Raw genomic sequence first — 23,817 nt, forward strand, 5'->3', positions numbered from 1 at the left:
AGAGAGAGAGAGAGAGAGAGAGAGACATATACACGTAGGAAAGGGTAATTGGAAGGAAAGACCTGGGAGACATCATCAATCATCAATTTATTTTTAACATTATTAAGATAAATTTAATCTCAAGATATAATAGATTCATCAATCCAATGTTCCATTGCTTGCATGCTGCCTCTACAGGGAGATTTTCCTTATAATTACCCCAAGGGTAAAGAAAGAAATCCCAGAGGAGCTGTGACTAAAGCAGAAGTTGAATTATTACTCTGCATTGTCTTCCTCACATAAAGAAGCTATCATAGCCTTAATTATGTCCTCCATTAATATACTGAAGCCATACCCCTACCCCCCCCCCATGTGGCTGTATTTGGAGATAGCTCCTTTAGGAAGGTAATCAAGGTTAAATGAAGTTAGGAAAGCAGGGCTCTAGTCCAACTGCATTGGTGCTCTTATGAGAAGGGCAAGAGACACCAGAAATGGGTCTCATTCTCTCTCTCTCTCTCTCTCTCTCTCTCTCTCTCTGGATCTCATTCTCTTTCTCTCTCCCTCCCTCCATATGAGTATAAAGGAAAAGCCATGTGATCACATAGCAAGAAGGCAACTGTCTACAAGCCAATAAGAGGGCTCTCACCAGAAATGAAATTTACTGGCACCCTAATCATGGACAGAACTGTTAGAAAATAAATGTCTGCTGTTTAAGCTGCCCAGTATGTGGTGTTTTTATGGCAGCTTGAGCTAACTAATACAGAAGTTCATCATCTTTTAATTGTTTATTCTCCTACAGTCTCTGAACTTCACCTGCAGCATCATCAGTTAACTTCAGTGTCCTCCCAAGGTGAGGAACTGAGAGATTTAGACACTGTTCATGTTTCTGTCTGTTTTGTATTTGTAAATGTGTTTTATTGATTTATACAACATGTGGCTTATTATTTTCTGCTGGCCATTAAAACATACCTAGTTTTGGATCCATGTTTTCTGGTTTTGCCTCTGGTCGTGCTGCTTCCACTGTTGGCAGAGGTGTCAAATGCAAGTTGGACTGTAAATGTGTATTTATTTTTCTCACTGGGATTGTAACTGGAAGGCTATAACATCACAGATTAATCAAACTCCCCTTTTGCATCAATACGGTGCCAGGTTCTTCACTTTAAAACATGCATTTGGTCCGTCAGATTGCCAAGTTTTAGGGTGATGGTGACAATCTTGATGAAGGGACCTTGGAATTTGAGCTTGCACTGTGGTTTGATGCTCAGGACACGGTCCATCTTTGCCTTATTCATCCACAGCAGTGGCATCACTGGCTGGGAGACTCCTGAGAGACCACATTTGATGCTGCTGCTGATGATAATAATAATGCCTGTGTTCCTGGGTCATTTATGAGGTGAGAGGAGGGGGCTGTGTATTCATCTTGCATCAATACATTTCATTTTACTTTCTTGTTAATTCTCATAGTTCTCCACTTCATCCTTTTCTGTGTTTCTCTGTATATAATTATACCATATGCAAATAAAGATAATTTTGCATTTTCCTTATAATAATGATACATCTTATTTTGGTTCCATATCTTATGGCTTTGATTAGCACTTCCAGAACAATTAGATAACAATGAAAACAACAACGTTTTTGTTTTCCACCTGATTTTAACTGGATACTATTAAGAATGAAGTCGGCCATTGATTTGAGATGTTATAGAAACAACACATGTTAACGCAAATTCATATGTGATTTTGGAAAGATTTAAAAAAAATATGAATGCAATTTTTTTTTCTAGAATTTCTCTAATTTTATTGAAATTACCAAATGGTTTTTTTTCTTTCCTGACCTATTGGTAGGAAGTAGTATACTAATTGTTTTCCTAATATTGAACTAACTTTGTATAATGCACAAGATTTTGAGTCAAGAAAGTAAACCAGACCACCCTCTGAGGAATGTTTAATCACTAAACACGTTGTACACATTTCTGTCCTATAAAAGATTCATGTTCAACTATGATCCCAATCAGCAACTTTCTCTTCCCACTAAAGGGAACAAATTATAACCCTTTCCACTGCTGCAGTAAACAGCAAACAGATTGCTGATTATACAGAAAGGGAAAAAACAGACATGGGACAGAGCATACAGATTAGAAAGAAGCCATTCCATCCTTAACACTAAGTAAATAGCAGACATTTTGCAATGTGCATTAAAGGGAGCAGACTGCTATAGAAATCAATTAATACAGACTTGTTAACTGAGAGCAAACTATGAGCAATTATATTATCAAGTAAATAGAATAATCTGTAAATAGCAGTAAGGACCCCACAACAAAGAAACCACATGAATTGGCACCCTTTCCTTTTGTGTCCATAGCCTTCTGAGCTTGTCTCTCTAATTCAGCAGTATATCTAGTATTGGAAAGGAAAAAACAGAACAATAGGACTTATGAGAGGCTGTTAGGAGAAGTAACTCAATGGCATTAAACAAGAAGTGCCCTGACACTGTACAGTGGGAGAAAATTTGTCTCCAGCTGAGACTCCAGCAAGTAAATGACTATTCTTGCCCAGAGGAGATCTATTTAACTCTTCCTGTATTAAAAGCATAAAAGAAACTCTGGACAGAAAGAACTCTCATTGTGGTCAAAATGCAAAGGGCAGAAACATTGAGTGGAAGGTGACCTATCTGGCAGTTATTGGAGGTTCTCACATGGGGCTGGCACCCTATAGAAAGTACTGAAAACACCAATCTGATAAGAAACATGTGATAAAGATTTGGGAGGAGATATCCTGTAGTGAAAAGATGGTGGGAATTAACAGCAGGGAGCTAGATCTTGCTCAAGATATTTGCCATGTGGCCATGAACAGTAACACAAATTCTGAGACAATTTTCCTTCATCTGTAAAATGGAGATATTAATACCCACATTGAAAAGATATCAGAACTAGATGAAATGTATATGAATAGCATAGAGCAACACACAGTAAATATTTTAAAAGATGGCTTGTTACTTTATTAGTTTTGGAGCAAACCTTGAGAAATATAACAGAGACTTGGAAATATATTTAAGATACAAATAAAGATCCTAACACAAAGACAATTTCATGACAGAACACTGTGGGGCAAGAATGGTGTGGAACACATAAATATATCAATAAAACTTAGGAAAGAAAATCTCCATATGCACAGGGATGGGAAGGGAGACTACCCCCTAAGCTCTATCAACTGTCAATCAAAATTAGCTCCTCAAGGAGGAGAATGGGAAATGTTTATCAAAACACAACACATATACTTTACAGGTATTTGGATTTATGTTCAAGTTAAGGCATAGTAATACAGGCACTGTTTCATTTTGAAGGATGGATCTGCCATTCTCAGTGAATCCTCTTTTGGTCTTTATAAGATTCCATATTAAATAACCACATACAGAGATAACTTCACAGGGGACTCCAGAAATTCTGGAGTACAACTTGGGCAAACCAAGTTGGCAGTACCTCTTACAGAATCATGTTTTAACAAACTTCTTTTTTGCCTGGCTAGATTATTCATCTTAACACTCATCACACTGTATTTCACATGTTTGTTTTAGTATTTGTGACTCTTATTCGACTGTGAGCTCTCTGAAAGCAGGTATAGTTTTATTCACCTTTGTGTTTCTTAGGACCACATACAGATATAGAGCTGCCTTAATGTCACTGTAAGACTGAGAAACTTCTTAGAGGCCCCACTCCATGTCATCTGAAACATGTTAAATTTTAGCAGTCACATTATGGCTCATTTTTACTGTATTTTACCATAAAATTTTAAAGATATTTGTATTTTTTTTGAAATTTGGTGATAAGCCAAACACTTTATGATTAGCTCTAATTTCTCCAGTCTCAGCTCATAATGCACATCCAGGAATTCTTGCAAAGTAAAATAATCTAAATTACAAATTGTTTTCAATGGTCATAAAATTTTAATGGACATGATGGACATGAACCTTAACAATGAACAAAGCTGGAACAATATTAACTTTTGTAGACATTTAAACATTTATTACTTTACAATTTTCAGGTTTTTTTTTCTTTTTATATTTTAGAATCAATGTTCTTTTGTTTTTTTGGTTTTTTTTTTTTTTTTGCTTCTTCAGTTCTTAAATGTTGTCAATGGCCTTTGAAGAGCAAGAAGGCCTAGGCACCAGGCCTATTGGCACACCAGGGGTTAATCAACACCAAGTGCATACAGTAGATGGTCAAGTAGTGTTTGTGGATTTGATGGGTAATTTGAGAATATGCATATGCCACGGGTATGAGCCAAAGCAGTAGCACAGTTTGTGATGCAGCTTTATTTTACTAGTGGCACCTCTAAGCCATTTTATACATAGCAGTGGCTGGCTACATCAGTCATAATGTTGGAAGTTGAGAAAGAGGCATTTCCAGAACTGAAGGGTTAAGTTGGCTGTCAGAACAGGCCAGCAGCTGAGGTCACCCCATAGTTATCAGCACACAATCTCAAGCAGACAAGTGGAAGTCAGACAAGCTTAAGACTTCAGAGAGATTTTGGGCTTCACAGACATTGGCAATACCACGGTCAGGCCTTACTGCTGATATTCATGAAGGGAGGGAGATTGGCAGATGAGTTCACAAAAATAGATTGCTCTGATGCCATCTTTTCTAGGGAAGCCTGGCGTCACAAACACTGTTCTCCAGACTATGTGTGGATGACTGCAATGAGCAGATGCTCCTGGGCTCAAGGGGCAGTCATTCCTCAGATGTATCATGGCAGAAAGAAAACAACTTTAAATATGGTAGTTGAGAAAGGCATTCAAAAGAGCAGTTGGATGGGACCCCAAGTTGAGATGGCTCATGTGTGCTTAGTCATCACCCCAGTGGCAATTACACCTGACACACCTGGACCTCCAGGTCTCAGTCGAGGTACTATCTGCCATGGTTTCATGGCTGCACTGTAATAGCTAAGCAGGATGGGAAGAGAGTTGAGAGTTTTAAAGTCTCAGTATGGATAGATATGATTCCTAAAAACCTCTGAGATTTCCACATCAGATTATTCTTTCAGGACTTCTCCAGGGTGAGAATCCTAATGCTACACCTTGGTAGACAGTTATTTACAACTGAAATTTCCATTTGCCTTAATGATTCCCAAGCATACTTGAACTATAATCGAATATCTAACTCTGAATTATGCTTATATTTTCATCAATTATTCAACCTTTTCCTTAAAATATGTTGGGTATAGAATCTGTTGGTATAACAATTAACAGCTGCACAAAATGCATCTCTTTTAGCCATATTGCCTCCAGGAATTTGATGATCATATTCATGTTTGGATGCTCTCTCTTACAAAAGGTTTTTGTAAGATAGACAAATGACAAGTATCATGTTATAGCTACTTTATTCAGGGAAAATGACCATGCGCTGCAGCAAAACTAACCCAAAGGCACAAAAGTCTTAGAGAGGAAGGTTGGGAGCTAACACATAATGAGGATCTATTATGTGCTGAGAAGTTTGTATGTATACATGTCTTTTAGTAAGCATTGCTTCACAATTCTGTTTATCAGATCCATAACTCTGACCATTTTCAAACGAAGTCTGGTACCATGAAAAATGCAAAGAGGGCTCTACATGACTTTGGAGCATTTATTCACTTGCTTAATAACCTTCAGTGACTCCCTATCTCCCACTAGGTCAATTTTATAATTCTGCTTGCTTTTCAAGATCTTCACTGGTCTCCCTACTAGCCTACCTTATTTTTTCTTTCTTCCCACATATTCCCTCTGAGCAACATAGGTCAGTATTTTTACTAACCTACAAACATACTTTGTTCATTGCCTGTTCCAAGCATCTTTCTTTCCTCTTCTGCCACCTATGTAAATGTTACCGATTCTTCAAGGATCCCTTCACAGCTCATTATTTAGCAGAGTTCAGGGACCAGAAATGCTACAGAGACTTTGTTAAACACGATCTTAACTATAACATGGTAATTCGCAAAGAACAGACTTAAAACAATGATGTGATAATGTAGTTAGTGCACATTTATTTATGGTGAAGGGAGCTCTGAGGTTTTATCTCCTTGGAATAAAGCAAAGTGCATAGCTGATTCCAGCAACTTCAAACTCTAAGTCCCTTGGAATATAAGAGGTGGCATTTTTCATGGGACCTGGTTCAGTAATATAGTTTTTAATCCTCCATTGAACTACTTGAACATAAGCTTGACAAATTTCATTTTTAAAGTTACCAGGCTCTAAAGTACATTCCACAGTATTTGAATTTGCAGGGCTACCACTTCCATAATAAAATATGAGACTTAGGATAAATAGAATGCCCACCTTCCTTTTCTTTTCATGAAGGGAGACTGCTCTATAATCCAGAATGGAACTCATGGAGCCTAAGTATAACAGTTCATATTTTCTTTATAGGCAATACAAGAAGCCTAACTATCAAAGTCATACAACCTTTTAGTTTTGAATGACATTGTTCAGCAGAGGTTTTCACACTATGGTTTTATGAACATAGGCAGTTGTTAGAATTCTTTACAGAAAATCTTTCATATTTAAGAATGTTTAAACACAATTTTTAAAAGTATCACTTTAAAGAGATTTATGATAATGGAAACTAAATGATATGCCCATTCCAAGAGTAAAGAGAACAATACAGTGCATTAAACATGGTCAGGTCAGAATCTGCTGCTTTTGATATAAGGTTGTTGATCTGGTAAAATTTTCCTTCTAAATACTCTAAAGTTACTATTCAGTCAATAAAATTTAAGAAGTATGCACTAAGTATTATTATATGTGAGCCCTGTGCTATGTACTAAGTGGCCAAAATCAGACATAGTTTCTGTCTTCATGGGAGCTTTCTGTTTGTGGAACAGACAGACATGATTGAAATGATCACTCTAAGGACTGTATAATTACAAACTGAGCTAAGTTTTCTGAAAAAAATGAAGTGTCCTAGGAAACTTGGTTCTGAGATTCCAGGTTCTCCTCCAGATATGTAATAGCCAAATAGACATATTTCTGCCCTATGAGAACTAGACTACAGTTAGGGGGATAGGCATTATGTAAGTAAGTAAGTAAATAAATAAATAAATAAATAAATAAACAAACAAACAAATAAATTCAAATAATACTTGGTCTTATAGAGAAAACAAGGCGTACAGTGATGAAGAACAATAAGGAATGGGGCTGATTAGATAAAGAAATAAGAGGTACTATTCTTAGGAGAGATATGTATGCTGAAGACTAAGGAATGAGAAGGATCCTGCCATTTCAAGGAGTATTGGGGGAAGACAAAAGCATGTATAAAAGTCCTAAAACATAAAAATAGATTTGTTTGTGAAAAGATCAGAGAGTATGCCACAGTGGTTGGAACAGAGGAGGGAAGAGAAGAGAGATATAAAAAAAGGTGATAAAAAAACAGGTAGCAGTCCAATCATTAGAACCATACTAGAAATATCAAGGGGGGTTTGGATTAGATTCTAAATGCAATGAGAGAGCATGAAAGAGGACAAAATGATTTAAAGTTCAAATTGTTCCCCTTGGTAACTAAATAGACTATGACAGAAGGAATTGCGGTCAGACACTATTGCTGTCCTCCAAGGAAGAACGGGTGTATATTGTACCAGAGTCTTGGCAGAGAAGATGAAGAAAAATACAGATTTCAAGATATTTTGAAGGAAAACCCAAGGAATCTGTTGATGCATTGGCTGGGGGAAGGCAGGAAAATTAGGAAAAGTAAATTGAGGATGACTCCCAGGTTTCTGACTTGAGCAACTGAATGGATACATCAGTAGATGTGATGACATCTCCTAAGTTGGAGAAGTGCGAAAGCAGAACAAATGTGAACATAGGTGGGGTGGGGTAAGGTGCAAAGGAATTTAGTCGCAGCCACACAGATTTTGATATGCCTGTAAGACATCCTAGTTGAAAGGTCAGGTGGGCAGCTAAATATGTATATGAGGAGACATTTGAAATTGACATAATTGAGGGATCCTCAGTCTGTAGATGATTTATAAAGTAATGGTTATAAACAGTACCACCAAAAGAGAGAATATAAAGAGAGAGGAGAAGGGGATCCAAGACCAAGTTCCAGAGGAAAATGTTCTAGGGAAAACTAACAACAGAGACTGGGAAGGAGTGGTCAGTGAAATCTTGGACACTAAGACATGAAAACTAAAAGATAAGAGTGTTTGAAGAACTGTGTAATGTTATTGAGAAGTCAGGTACTCTTTTGGCTTTTACTCATTTATTAATATCTGTGATTTTATTTTTTAAAAGATAAATGTATCAAAGTAACATCACGTAAAAATAATAGTCCATAACGGAAAGAGTTGGTAAAGTAGTTCTATACACATTATCTCACTTGATCCCAACAATTAAATATATTTTATTACTGACTGTATTATACACTCAAAAACACTGGAGCTTATAAAAACAAGTAATATTTAATAATAAAGTCAACATTTATTAAACAAGTATTGTGAATTTCTCCCTTGAGAGGCATATTCTAGACTCTGTGGATATAGTTATAAACAAAAAAATCATATCCTTGAATTCAAAATGCTTACTTTCCAATGAATATTGTACTACACTGATTACAATGTAGCACACAGGGCTTAGAAAATTATTAAGAGGTACAGAGTTTTAGTAATTCAAAAATATATATGCTCTCCAATGTTTATTGCAGCATTATATACAATAGTCAAGACATGGAAGCAACCTAAGTGTCCATCAATAGACAAATGGATAAGGAAGATGTGACATACATGCGCGTGCACGCGCGCGCACGCGCACACACACACACACACACACACAGTGGGATATTATACAGCCTTAAAAAGATGAGATCACACCATTTGAGACAACATGGATGGACCTAGAGGGTATTATGTTAAGTGAAGTAAGTCAGACTTAAGAAAGACAAATGCCATATGATTCCACTCATAAGTGGAATCTAAAAACAAACAAAAACAAATAAACAAAAACAGAATCAGACCTATAAATACAGAGAACAAACTGAAGGTTGCCAGAGGGGATTGGGATGGGGATGGGCAAAATGGGTGAAGGAGGGAGATACAGGCATCCAGTTACAAAATGAATAAGTCAAGGGAATAAAAGGCACAGCATAAGGAATACAGTCAATGATACTGTAATAGCAATGTAACAGGACAGATGGTAGCTATACTTGTGAACATAGCATAATGTATAAACTTGTCAAATTACTAAATTGTACATGTGAAACCAATGTAACATTGTGTGTCAATTATATTCAGATTTCAAAAGTGCAGAATTTTGACCCGAAAGGTTCACTTTTTAAAAAATCTTACTCATTAAAAAAAATTTTTTAATGTTTTATTTTTGAGAGAGACAGAGAGAGAGAGAGCACAAGTGAGCAGTGGGGGAGGGGGAGAGAGAGAGAGGAGACACAGAATCCGAAGCAGGCTCCAGGCTCTGAGCTGTCAGTACAGAGCCAGACATGAGGATCAACCTCATGGACCGTGAGATCATGACCTTGGTGAAGTCTGACACTTAACAGACTGAGCCACCCAGACACTCCTTAATTACTCATTTTTTTAAGAGTTCATTAGTATTGGGGAGCCTGCGTGGCTCAGTTGGTTAAGCCTGATTCTTGATTTCCACTCAGGTCATGATCTCACAGTTCCTGAGATAGAGCTCCACATGGGGCTCTGAGCTGACAGCTGAAGCCTGCTTGGGATTTTCTCCTGCTCACTGCCCCTCCCCCACTCATCCTTCCTCTCTCTATCTCTCTCTCTCTCTCAAAATGAATAAACATTTAAACAAACAAAATAAAACAAGAATTCATTAGTATTAAGCATATACACATTGTTGTGCAAGAGGATCACTTTTTAAAATTCCTGCCAATGTTATAAATCTAAAAATAGTACTTTTTTGAATTTGAGGTAATACTATCTTTAGTAAACTAAATATACATGTTTACTCTTTGTCTATATTGACATATTGAGGGGTCTGTATCTTAAAACTTTTCAAAACCTTACCTACACTCTGAGATTTCTTAATAATATTAATGCTTGCCAAGAAGTTAAAAAGCATTAAAATCTGTACTGTTTGTGTCTAACCAAGTCTTTATCCATTTGGGCATTGTCCTGATATTCTATCAATGTAGTCACTGGAGCATATAGGCTTCCTGATATCCCATAAATATTGTTTACTTTGTTTTCATGGATTAAGTGAGTCTTAGAACCACCTTGACAAAATAGAATGTCACTAAGTTTGTGCTTTTTCAAACAATACAGAAAAAAGAAATTTCAATGTATTTAATAGCATATACTTTATCTTCTTTTTCTTATCCTCTTTTCCTCTAGGAATTTATTCCTGTCTAAAATAATCTATGAATGCCACAAAAAATGTGGCATCTTATCTGTGAAAGAGTCAGATAACATTAGTCCTTGGTAGATTTATCAATATGTCTGGCACTTAGGAGATTTATGTGTGGGTCATTCTGACAGGACATATGTAACATTGATTTTTTGGCTGGATTCGTGCTAACTGGACTTGACTGTATAATTTTGTGTTAGAGCCACTGACCCTCTGAAAAACTGCTTTGCATTTGTACTTTTGTTTTGGATAAAACCCGGTTTAGATTTCTTTGGCCTTCAAAATGACCACGATGGTCTCTATGGCTTTTTCTTTTTTTTTTTTTCTTTTTCCCTTCTGGAATTTACACTGGCCAAAGAACACTTTTCTTTTTAAAAACTGACTTTCACTGTTGCCATGGCTGAATCATTCTTAGAGCAACTTCAGTTTTACAGAGAGATTTTTGTTTAATGTCTTCTCTGGCATTTTATAAGGTTAAAGAGGCACTTAGCAATAACCTTCGTGTGCAGTACATATAGTCTGCAGTCATTGAAACATGAGTGCAGATGAATAGCTGTGTTATTCCAACTAAAGAAAAGAGGAAAAAAAAGACAAATTCTATTGAAGCAAGTGACCAATGGTTCTCCATGTGGTGGTACCTCATTGTAGGGTGTGTTTTGGGAAAGCATGGGTTATTTGGGGTTGTCATAATGAGGGTGGGCTCTAGTTTTTCAAGAGAGATAGCCAAAGATATGTTCTACAGCATGCAAAGCAGTCCACTAACAAAGAATCGTCCCACAGCCCACATGACTTTCAAACATCCCACTGGTCACTTACACAGATGAAAAATCTGTTTATAATCTGAGCCTAGAAGCTAACTATATTTTATAGTAAGCACAATGTGGTTTTGTATGGTTTTCCCTGAGGTACATTTTCCAGGAACACCAGTACTAAGCAAATAGAGGGAAGATTTTATTTTGTTTTTTCTGGACTTTAACCAAAAGTTGTCTATAATTTTATAAAATCATGTCCTGACAGCACTGTCACTTGAGAGATTCAAGTCACCAGTACAACCAATTCAACATACCTGTATCAGTCTGCACTTACAACAGTCACATGTTTGGAATTCTAGGTATATAGATGAAAACATCTCACCACTTCATTTTATTTTCTTCTGTAGTCATGACTGAGTTTTTTTCATATTAAATGCATAATATTTCATTTTATTCTTTCTCCTATTATGAAACCAGATCATTGTACTGATTTTTTAAAAAAATATTAGGGGTACGTGGCTGGCTCAGTCAGTTAAGCAACCAATTTTAGATCAGGTCATGATCACACAGGTCATGAGTTGGAGTCCCACGTTGGGTTCTCCATTGTCACCATGGGGCCCACTTCAGATCCTCTGTCTCCCTCTCTCTCTACCCCTCCCCCACTCTCTCTCTCTCTCAAAAATAAAACATTAAAAAATATATTATAACATAGGATATATTATCTAAAGTGTCATTTTAGGATAAAAAGGGAACATCATAAAACATTTCTTAGAAAAAGAGTTATTGGCTGAACACTAGAAAGAACAATTAATTTCTGACTTCTGAAAGTTAAGAGAGAAGGGGAACTATCTCATCTCTTCTCTGGGGGGGTTTAGATGATGTTAATCTGGACAAATCACAGAGGCTTTCCTGGCAAGCATTTTGGAAGCACTGACCAGTTATGTCAGACAGATATAGACAAGGAATTCACCCTTTAGCATCACTGTTTATGTGGTATAATAGTCTATTTCATGAGAGCCCTTAGCATGAGAGCCCTAACCTCAATCTCTAGAATCAGATCATAGCCTGATACAGTAAGTAAACACATCAGAAGCAAAACACTGGCCCTATTTATTCAGACCTGCCTTGGTCCTTGATTTGTACTTATCCCCTATATAGCCTGAGGGTCCTGCTGCCTCAGAGAAGCCAACAATAAAGTCTTTCCCCATAGATGTACATCAAAGCTTTTTTCCCCCAAGAAATTTTATCACTGATTTGTGAACTTTGCAGTCTGGCCGACACTCCCTCTGTGGTCCAACCTAGTATTAGAGCCCGGGGAAAATTCAGGTAGGCTGTGTGTCCTTAGCTCCTCTCTGCCCATGCCCTACCCCCTCCTTCCAGAGGCTTCCAGGACCATATGCAAATATGTCCTCTAATGGTTGATGATCATCTTTTATTATTTTTTGACATAGGCTCAGCTATTTACTGTAATCATTGAGCTTTTAATGATCTGAAATGGACATAATAAAAAGTAACTAACTTTACAAGGTTGTGATAGAATCCTAAGCACAGGCAAGAAGAATTTTTTTTAAAAATTACCCAAATACACCTAGGTACTCAGGTGTGATGGTTTTTTGTGAAGAATCTATACCCACCATTCCCAGGTTCAAATGCCAGCTATGCCATTTACCAGCTCTGTGACCTTGGTCTAGTTATTTAACCTCTCTGGTTTAGATCTTCTGTACAATGGTGATAATAATAGTACATACCTACCACACAGGATTGTGATGAGGATTAAAGGAGTTAATTTATGCAAAGTTCTTAGGACAGCGCTTTGCACATAGTAAGCACTCAGTAAACACTAGTTATTAGCCCTAGAATTGTGTTTCTGTTTCCAGAGAAAATAAATGCAGACATTTATTTTCCCAGGTGTTCAAGTTAGAAAGAGAGCCAAACGCTAATAATATGTTTGTTCATCCTCAAGTTTCTCTTGTGCTTTAAAAAAAGGTAGGAGTCCTTTCTTTTTCCAAATCACAAGTATGTGATAATTAAAATACATTCCCATGACCTCATGTACTTAAAAATGTGCATTGTATCTTTCTTGTAAAATGTGAACCAAGAGGTGCTTTGGGCAAAGGTGGTTCCACTTAGGGGCTTAATTTAACCAGCAGGTTTAATTCTGATCCTAATGTTCCCTAGCTTCATCTATGAATCTAGTGACACAACATAGAATTCTTGCAACCATATAGCTTTTTCATTATTCTTTTTTGAATATTTGCTTTTTCCCTGTTGGAAAATAAAATTTCAAACCGCTATTCACATTGTTACTCCAATATGTCTAATGTGTCTTCATTACTGTTCACAGCACCAGTGATTACCACCGCCCCCAAACATCAATTAATGCCTGATGATGATTATGATGTTGATGTAGTCAGAACAGAGGAGCCCTTGATTATTCTCCATCTCTGTGTCAGATCTTCAGTGTATATCTAAATATAACCCCAGATCATCCATTTGGACTGAATTGCTTTATAATCAGTAAAACTGAATTTTCCCCCTGAATTTACTGAAACTTTTGTCTCACATAGGAGTCATAGCCTAAAGGTTATGCAGATTCTAGCCTTCTCTGCTTGTATAAATTAATAATACCAGGATCAACATTTCCTTCTATTTATTTATATTTAAAGCACCTGACATGAGAATTTAGGGGATTCAGCCAGATTTAATCCTTTATTTCAATAGTTTACATTTCTTTACTTTTACTATTTTTTTTCTTTTTCTATAGCAATCACTTTGTGGTTTTTATTATGTTATGGCTGGATTTTATGATATTAATGGCCAGATTCCAGCTGATTGGTTAGAAGGGGGGAGAGGTAGTGATGACAGGTAAAGATGAGATCTGCAGGGCTTGAAATTCTGTTCTCAGCAATTTTTTTCTCTTTTCTCCTGGGATCCATTGTAAGACAGCACCATTTCATAAAGTGTCAGGTAATTGTTAACACTAGAAATATGTACTTAAATTTTCAAAGGACTAGAATAAATATTCAATCCATACAGACATAATTAGAATGATACATTTTATGTCTACCCAATTCCCTTGGATACATTTGCTCTATTTCCCAATAGAAAAGAAAACACATCCTATGAAATCTGTCAGGGAGTTGCCAAAGGACATTCTGCTGCTTCCTTTAAAAGCACTGAACTTAAGAGAAGCGTATAGCTGTCCGTAACTCAAAGGATTCCTTGTTCAAAGACTAATGGCACCGCGGCTGCCCATCATTGTGATTTTCTTTCATAACACACGATTCAAAGGTATTAAAGAGGCCTCAGTAAATTAGCATGCTTTTATGATCAATTTTAATTAATCATTTGAGTAAGACAATGTGCCACTACATACATCATATGGAGGAATTTATCACAGTGTCACTTGCTTATAATAAAAAATAACCCTTATTATCATAAAAGCTCCTTAAAATGGAGGAGGAAAAGACATTAAAAGTGGCAGGATAGAGAAAAGAAAGGAAAAGAGATGGATGGAAAGAAAATAGATAATAAAGACAGAGAAGCATTGTAATATTTAAATGCTAACAGTGAGTCTATCTTTGTTAACTTATCGTGTTTGGCAGTACAAATGAACAACAGAGTAGGGAAAGGCACGATATGTTAAATTATTATGGGTATGTCAGATAAGCATTTTGTCTGATGTTTCCATCTCTGCTGGAAGGCTGGCTTAAAACTGTGTGACCTATTCTCCAGGGAGTCAAAGATAAACACCAGCAATTGTGTAATTCCTCCCACTCTGATAAAGATAAATATGTTCATATTTTTCCCAGCTAATCCTCCTTGTTGGATAACATAAGGCTGCATCCATGTGACATACAGAGATTCAAGATATCTGCACAAGCATCCAGCTATCTGTAATACTGTCTGCCCACTAGGTCATCTTGTTATCAGGGGCCCTTTCAGATTAAACAAGTTTGTGGTAAATTAATGCAAAAATAAATCTATAAACCTGAATCTAAGGCAGCGGTACCAGTCTTGTGTTGCACAAAATTATTGTAGGAAAAGTTTTTTTTTAAATGATGTTCAGGCACTATTAAAGACAAATTAAATAGGTTTCTTTGGGTTTGGGGTCTGGGAATCTGTAAAAGCTTCCCAAATGATTCTAAAAGTGCAACTTGATTTGAGAATAGTATTAAAGCTTTTGAGAATAGTAAGTATACTCAAATCTTGTCAGATTTCAAACAAATAAATATCAGGCTTCCTAATTTGAAAATATGACAGGGTATTTTCATTGGCTCAGACTGCAACAAAAATATATGTGTTAAAAAGTGAGACATTAAAACCCAAAGCAAAAGTAAAGGGATTGTGGAAGAAACAACTATGAAGATAGGAAGTTGAACTCAATTCAACAAATGATTATATGAGCAACTCATAAATGTAGCAAGTCTTATTTTGGTTAAATAATAAATGGAGGTAAATGAGGTAAATAAATGAAGTCACCAAATAGGATTACTTAACCAAGGATAGTGATTGACATTTACATATACTTTCTGAACATAGGATGAAATGAGAAAAGTGTATATCATAGGGAAGTGTTAAGGTAGGCAAGTGTTAAGGAAAACATTTTGGAAGTAAGACTCTCAGCTCTTAAATTAAAAAATACAGAAAACTGTGACTCTCTTGAACTGGAATGTTTAAAAATCAAGTAGACTTGCATCTGTCTAATGGAGTCACATTGTGTTATACTTTTACCATCCTATGTTTTTTATGTGGCTTCTCTATTCCTGCCTTTCTCCAAATTCCCCAATAATCTATTGTTGACTCTTCATAATTGAGAGGAAATTCTACTTTTTAAGTCTGACTCAGGATTCTGTGTTATGCCCTTATCTCTGTACTTCATGTCATTAGCTTCAGTACATTTTAGCCCTGAACTACAGCTAGCAGGGTTTTTGTTTTTTGTTATTTGGATTTACCTAAGAGAATGTATTTCTACATATTGTTTTTTATATAATATTTTCACATAATATTTTATGTAAAAAACATTTTATAAAATGTATAAATGTATAAAAATACATAATATTTTTAAAATTGCTTGAAGAACCCAACCTATAGTTTCATCTTTAAATTAAAGTAGTTTTCATAAAGTATGATGGGAAAACCTTAATTGCAACTGAGGTATTTTTGTCTCCCATTTTTATTGAGTTCTTAAGTACCTTATAGATGAATTAGTCCTTAGGAAGTCCCCATAGAAAGGAGAGTATAGAGGTCTCATTTTATCTTATTATGTGCTTTGTTCTCATAAATCACTCATTAAAAAGAAAATAAAGCTAAGCTACTAATATGTTCCAGAAACTGTGCTAGGTGCTGAAAATATCACCATGAAAAAAATATTCTAGGGAGAAGAGACAGACTATTAAAACATAAATAAATATTTTCAGTTGGAAATAAGTCTAGTGATTAAAAATAAGCAAGGTGCAGGGATAGAGAGTCAGGGTTGCAATTTTAACTGCAATGAACAGGGAAGGCCTCAATGAAACTGTGACTTTAAGGCATAGTTTTGAAGAAAGTGAGGAGGCAAATCAAGCACTCTTCTACCAGATATTTTCAAGAACTAGGTAGAGAAAAGAGCAAGTATGCAGACCTGAGGCAGAGAAACACTCCATGTATTTGAGAAAGAGTGAGGAAATGAGAAGGCTGGAGAAATGCTAGGAAGAAGGCATGTATGGAGGAGGGGGTAGAACAATTCTCCTCTCAAACATACTTATGATGAAATCAGTTATCCCTCCTTCTTTTTTTCTTTTTTTTTTTTTTTTTAAAGTTTTTTTTTTTTTTTCAACGTTTATTCATTTTTGGGACAGAGAGAGACAGAGCATGAACGGGCGAGGGGCAGAGAGAGAGGGAGACACAGAATCGGAAACAGGCTCCAGGCTCTGAGCCATCAGCCCAGAGCCCGACGCGGGGCTCGAACTCACGGACCGTGAGATCGTGACCTGGCTGAAGTCGGACGCTTAACCGACTGCGCCACCCAGGCGCCCCAGTTATCCCTCCTTCTATGCTCTGCACTTTGAGTCCTGTCCCTAGAAGTAGGCATTTGAGGAAGACTTGGAGCTCCTAATTTTGACAGAGTCTGAATAGAAGTAGAATTCATGCATTAATAAGGGCCCTGGCAAGAAACAAGGTACACTCAGGTAGGATTGCTAAGAGGATATAAGTAAGGGAGTATTTATAGAGGAGTGGCCAGCAGCTAGCAACAGCAGGAAACCATCACCTGAATGGTAAAGGGAGAAAATTAGGTTACAAGAATCTAGTAGGAGCTATAGTCATGCAAGAGGAGTCGCTCACCATGAGCTGTAGACATGGATTGAGCAGCCTCTGACAGATTGGAGACCCAAAGAGGGAGCAGTGCAAGTAATGCCCAATTTCTCTCTCTTTCTATCCTCCTATCTTTTGTCAATGGCTCACATTGGCCCAATTCACTTGGAACCAGAAAGCAAGGAACCCTGGTAACTTACTCTAGAGGGTTCAATATCCTCAGGCACAGAGAAGAGTAGAAAGTGGATTAGGGAGAGAAGCAAATACAGAAAAACCAGCACACTATATAAGACTGCATTTCATTCACATTTTATTGAGTGTTTAGTCCAAAAGCAATTACAGCAGTATTGGTTAATAAGAATCAAATATGTTAATATACTTTGACTTATAAGTAGTCGATAATTTACTGCTATTCATTAAAAACTGAAATGCCTATGAAGCTTCAAAGCAATTTAGATATTTTTAATCTACTACTCCAAAAAGGGGTTTTTGTTCATGTAAGGATCATGTAATTTTTTTAAGTCGTATATGTATCTATGTCTATCATATTGTCTTGAAGGTTTGAAGAAACTGCTATTGTGTTCAAGTGAGTCATCTTCAAAATTACTTGTTGATCTTTATTCTGGACATCAAGCACTTTTTGGAGGGCCAGATGCATACAATTGAGCCTCCCTCTTGTTACATAGCAAGAAGCCATGTATCTGGCTACCCTGTGCCACACAGAGATCTCTGCATATTTCTGACTAGCCTTCAAGGATGCTGTGTTGCCTGAGATTGTGCTTGAAGCTGTCATACTCCACTCTCAAAACACTTATACGGAGGCTACTGAAAAATAGAGATGATGTCAAGTGATGTATATTCACAATATTCACTAGAAAGGATTCTGGTTGACAAGAATTTGAACTGAATTGTGTTATTGTATCTTATACTGCGATTTTAACCAGACAGCATAGAACCTGTCTTGGCAAGAAAGTATCTATTCTCCTAATTCTAATAATATCCTTCTAATATTCTTCCAATATTGTTACAAGCCTCTAGGTGGATGCTAATTCAGATGATTTGCTGGACTGTTTTCCATCATGAGAGGTTCCATTTGTGCATTCTTTAATGATTATGCAGGATATATATAAAAAAAAGACAGTGAATTGTTTCCTCAATAATTTTCCAGAGTTAAGGAACATCTGAGATGAGAACACTAACCTCCTCCCCAGTAACAGGACCAATATTATTGGCAAACCCTAGGAGTTAGGAATCATCAATACATTCATGGCTCCATTGCTTTAAGTAATGGGCCTCCTCACTCTGGGGTGCATACACTCGAAGGCAGAAGAAAAAAATATCTAAAGAAGAAAATTAGAATTGAATGACAACTTAGTCATTATCAATCTGCTTCAAGTATCAAAGATATCATCATTAAAGAACCCACAGAACATCTGGATCAGAAAGGACCTGCTGATAGAAAAAACCTAATGCTTCTGCCTCTCCTAAAACTAAAATTTTAGAGCTCATTTTACTAGGGAGGACACTGAGGCTAGTAGAAACCAAGCATCTGGTGTGTGTATGTGTGTGTGTGTGTGTGTGTGTGTGTGTGTGTGTGTGTGTGTACTTATATATCACAAAGTTAATTCATAATCAAGCTAAATTAGGTTGGCCTCCCTAAAGGCAGAGCCTGAGACAGAGATTTGATGCTTGGAATTTACTGAGGGAGCGCTCTCAGGAGATACTTGTAGCTGCCTGAAGGAAGTGGAAAGAGCCCAGCAAGGATGTCACAGGTAAGTCTAACCCTGGCCTGATCCATAAGGGTAACTGAAGCATTAAGCACACTGATCTCAACCTTGGTCAAAGCTGCTAAAGTTTGGTACGCATTGGTCACTGCATGTGAGCCACCTGGAGGTGGAAAACAGACATAACTTCTTGGATGAGGCAGCTCTCTGGGGCCTGCTGTGAGCCATTTGCAGCCAACTCTGAAACTGAGGGGTGGAGTACCAGTCTAGTAAGATGGTTCCAGCATCTTCCATGGAATCAAAATTTGAATTCAGATCCCCAAACAACTACATACCTTCTTTTCAGTATGTAATGTTGACTAGAGCCTACCTATCGCCCCCCATTCAGTGTACCATAACTCATTCTCTAAAGTTTTCTTCTCTCTCATTCTAAAAGTAAATAAGGTAAGACAATAAACTCCCAAAATTATTTCATCCTGCCCCTTTGTTTCTTCAGTTATTCAGATTTGTGAGAAGTGGTGTCAATGTCTGTGACAACATGAGGGCATTGTTTTGGCATGCTGTACTATTTCGTGCCCTTGAATTAGTATGGATTTTTGTATTGTGTCAATAGTGATAAATCTAAAATTCACTTTCTAAACCTAGGTACCCAATCTACTACTTCTTCCTTAACAGAAGGCACTGAACAAAGTATTTGCACCAAATGAATCCACTTAAAAGGAACAGACTGAAAATGTAAGGGTAATGGAAATAAAAAGCTAGACCACAGGGGAAGATTCAAGTGATCACACACCTTAAATAATAGAAGTCTGTGAATTCATGCTGGCAGACCTAAGTAGGTCACCTAATCGGTTGTTTACTGTGCTGTTGGATATGAAGCATGATAAAGTAAGCAGGAAAGAAACTGTATGAACTTCATCTCCATAACAACAGAGAAGAGAACAATTGCAAGAGACCCTGGCCAACCACCTCCACAAAAGCAGTTTTAACCTCAGGGCAATGAGGAGTGACATAGCAAACTGCTGCTAATGTCTGAATAACCCAGGGCATTGAGCCAGGTAAAAACTTTCCCTTTTCAGAGGACTGAAGACTTTGATCCATGGACAGATTTGCTGAACTAGCTGAAACCTTGAAAGACTGAGCTAACTACTGCAGGAATAATGTAAGATAGTAGTAGAATGAGAGTTTATTAGAAGTAATTTAATTGTAGTATATACTATAATAATGTAAGACAACAACACATACTAGTAAATATTAAGAGATTGGTGCACTGTCAAAACTTATCTGTATTATCAAGAATACATCTTGTCTTAGACATGGTACTGTAAATGATAACTTGTTATTATGGCCTACATAACATTTTGAAATAAGCTTTTTTTCCTTTTCTTTATCTTACTGAAATAAAAATTACACTAAATTTAACCTTTAACTTCACTTTTTCAAGGCATGACTGAACAAGTATTCAACATTCTCTTCAATAACCTTTTCAAAGCAATCTAGACAATTTTCTTATATTTATTATCATTTTTTAATGCATTGAGGAACTTGTTTGGGAGATTTGTTCACAGAGATTTTTGCCAGTGGATTAGGATTTTCATCTCAGCATAACCAATGGATCCGCTTTTTAGAAACTATAACCCTGGGACATTTGAACCTGATCTTTGATTTTACATTTCTGGACATTCTCCAGATGACCAAGTAATTCTCTAAGAAATTTTAAATCTGGATTTTTTTTTTGCCAATATAGAATATATTTGAAAGACTTGTTAATAGCAAATCCAATGTATCAGTAATTATATCTCAGCACCTAATAAATTCTTCCCAACAGAATTTAAACTTCTGAGAGTTCTTTTCTCCCTGCTTCCCTCAGACCCCAGTTCTTTATCTCTTGAGTGTCTATAGGCAGGGAAGTTCCACTGTGTTGAGCAGCAGGACTGGATATCTTAGACTGCAGCCACATTCTACAGACCATCAATAGAAATGTATGTAAAGGAGTAGAAAACAGCATTCAAAAAAATCTTTGCTGGTTTGAGTGGACATAGTCAAGATTTGGATGCCTCTCTTTGCAAGTCAAAATTTATGCCAGAAAGCTCTAATGAAAATTACTCTGCTTAACAAATCTACATGTAAAATCCTTCTAAACTCTGAATGAATTCATTCGGAACATGTGGAACATTTTTCATTTCTCTTTCTTCTTTGCACATACATAATTAATTTAAGAAATTATGATTTAGGTCAGCCTATTATAAAGAGACAATTTAATGTAAGCAGTCTTTAAAACAGACCTGTTTCTAGTAACTTTTATTGCCCCTTCAAAAACATTAAAGCAGTATCTGGAGTGGTTTAAAGCACAGCCTGTGATGTTGGGCTAGAAGCCCAGCACAGCCCCCAGCTACCACTAGCTGTGTATGATTTGGGTGAGTTACTGAACATCTTGAAGCATTGGTTCTCTTATCTCTAAAAAGAAGTCATAACAATAATAATTACCTCACTGGGCATTAGTGAAATCTGATGAATTAATGTGAGCAATGACCTTTCCCTAGTGCCCCACACAAGTAAGTGCTCAACAAACAACTGCTTATTGTCATGTTTGAAAGAAAGCTGCATAATATTTTACTATATACTGCTCTGTTACCAAAATGTAACTGTATAATTAATGTTGAATGGAAATGCTCCTATCAGTGAAGACTTCTGATATTTCTAGATTATAAAGCTGATTCTACTTCCTTGCATAAAATCCTTCTGTGATTTCCCATAATCTTGCTAATAATATGCAAACCCTTGTCATGCACGATGCACAAATTCTCTCATCATCTTCTCCCTCCTTGCTCCACATTTCCTCAATTTTATCTACTACCACTTCTGGCCTCAATAAACCCAACAGTCCTACAAAACCACTCACAGCCCCTGAATATGCATGTCGTGCTGTTCAGGCCCCTGTACCTTTGCCTATGCTGTTTCTTCTTTCTTAATCTTATTAGTTTCAATTATAAGACATTAAAAGAATGTCCTTTTTAAAAAAATAAAAGCATGTGTTTATATGTCTGCCTCCATTAAGCTACGAGTTTACTGATTACAGGCATGGACTTTGTCCTGTTTACTATTTCTCCAGCAGAGAATATTCTGTTTGGTTCATGTACCTGTTCACTAAAATTTGTTTTAATGAGTGAATTACTGACCAAAGGTATTCACTGACATTTTTACCAGTTTTCACCACCTCTGTTATTTCACCCTGATTCAAATTGTCTTTGCCTCCATTCTGGTTTCTCTGCATCCATCGGCTTTTCTAGAGTCTGTTCCAAACAAAGTAGCCTGTGATAACCAATAGCCTCCAATAGTTTCTATTTACTTCCAGAGAAAGTCCAAAGTCCTTACAATACCCTCACAGCATGAAAAATCAGGGCACCATTGTCTCATGAACACTTTTTCCTCCTACTTTTATCCTCTACCACATCAGTATATCCATATAGTGCATTTCTTTAAACACAGTAAGTAAGCATGCACTTGCCTCAAGGCCTTTGCTCTATCTGGCAAGTCTTCACTCACCAATCTGTACAGTTCTTTACCTCACTTTGTGTGAGTCTTGCTCCAATATCAATTTATTTTAGAAACCCATCTGGTCACTACATATAAAATAATAACAACATATAAAATAATCCTACAACCAACAATCTTGCCCCAACTTTCGCAATCCCATTATCTTCCTTCTGTACTTTTCTTCCTAGCACTCATCTCCATCTTATTTATATGCATATGTTTACTTTTGCATTTATTTATTGCTTGCCTTTCCCACTTGTATATAACAATTGCAAAGTATGTATTTAATAAATTAATATTACATTTAGTGTTATGCCCATTGTAGAATAATATTCTCTTTTTCCTGGCTAATTAATAGTCTAGGTTTACCTTCAGCCACCCCTATTGCTTTTCTCTGCTTTCCTTAACAAGGAAAGAAGAAAACTTAGAATGTATGTTTTCCGTAATGGCCAAAAATGAGAAATATATTTAAGTTGAAGAGCCATATTTAGGAGGTTATTCTGTGCATAGCATGGAGGCAGGGGGCCTAAGAAAACTTTATAAAGTAGGCAATTGGACTTTGAACCTCCGTTCTTTATTCTTATATACATTACCTTCCCCACTCATATCATCTGCCTTTCTCATTTCAAGTAGTCAGTACTTTGTCTTCTTTCTCCCCAATTTGGAATTCTGAGTGACTCTCCATTCTGATCACTGACCCCTTTCTCTATATTAGACACTCTCAAGGAAGGGCTTCTTGCTTTCTTCCTACTGTAGAGACTTTTCTCATAAAGCATTAGAAACTCACGCAAACTAAATCCTGAGAGGATTTGAATTTTGCCAGAGATTAAAGTCTTAAAATAGAAAACTGAAATTTGACTGTGGATTATGAAACACCAGCAGGAATGAGCAGAGGCTAAAATTTTTTTTATATTAAGTCTTGTTAACCCTGAAATAACACTTCTAAGAGGTCACTCCCCAATGCTAGGTCCTAGGCAAAACAGAAAACTAACCAACCTTCTCAAGAGTTAGGACCTAGCTTTTGTTAAATATCTAGAACTGGAAGAATATACAGCATATAGTGGACACTATGTAGACATGTATTATTTCTTTAAAGATTTTTGTGACTTAGTTGTAATCTAATAAACTTGAAAAGAGATAGGGGCACCTGAGTGGCTCAGTCAGTTGAGCGTCCAACTTCGGCTCAAGTCATG

The 23,817-nt window shown here is 36.6% G+C and overlaps 2 long non-coding RNA genes across 6 annotated transcripts in view; one reads left to right on the plus strand and one right to left on the minus strand.

The window, feature by feature from the left end:
- The window catches only part of LOC147583104 (uncharacterized), a 119,373-nt gene extending 105,690 nt beyond the window's left edge, over positions 1–13,683 (plus strand). Inside the window, exons 2-3 of the long non-coding RNA XR_015245471.1 lie at positions 12,978–13,055; positions 13,414–13,683. This is a non-coding gene — a long non-coding RNA (uncharacterized LOC147583104). The remainder of the gene's footprint in view (positions 1–12,977; positions 13,056–13,413) is intronic.
- LOC147583103 (uncharacterized) overlaps positions 1–23,817 on the minus strand; it is a 623,699-nt gene that overhangs the window by 341,600 nt on the left and 258,282 nt on the right. The window lies entirely within an intron of this gene.

Source organism: Puma concolor, chromosome A2 (assembly GCF_028749965.1).
Source record: "Puma concolor isolate L17-30 chromosome A2, mPumCon1.1.hap2, whole genome shotgun sequence".
NCBI classification, from domain to species: domain Eukaryota; kingdom Metazoa; phylum Chordata; class Mammalia; order Carnivora; family Felidae; genus Puma; species Puma concolor.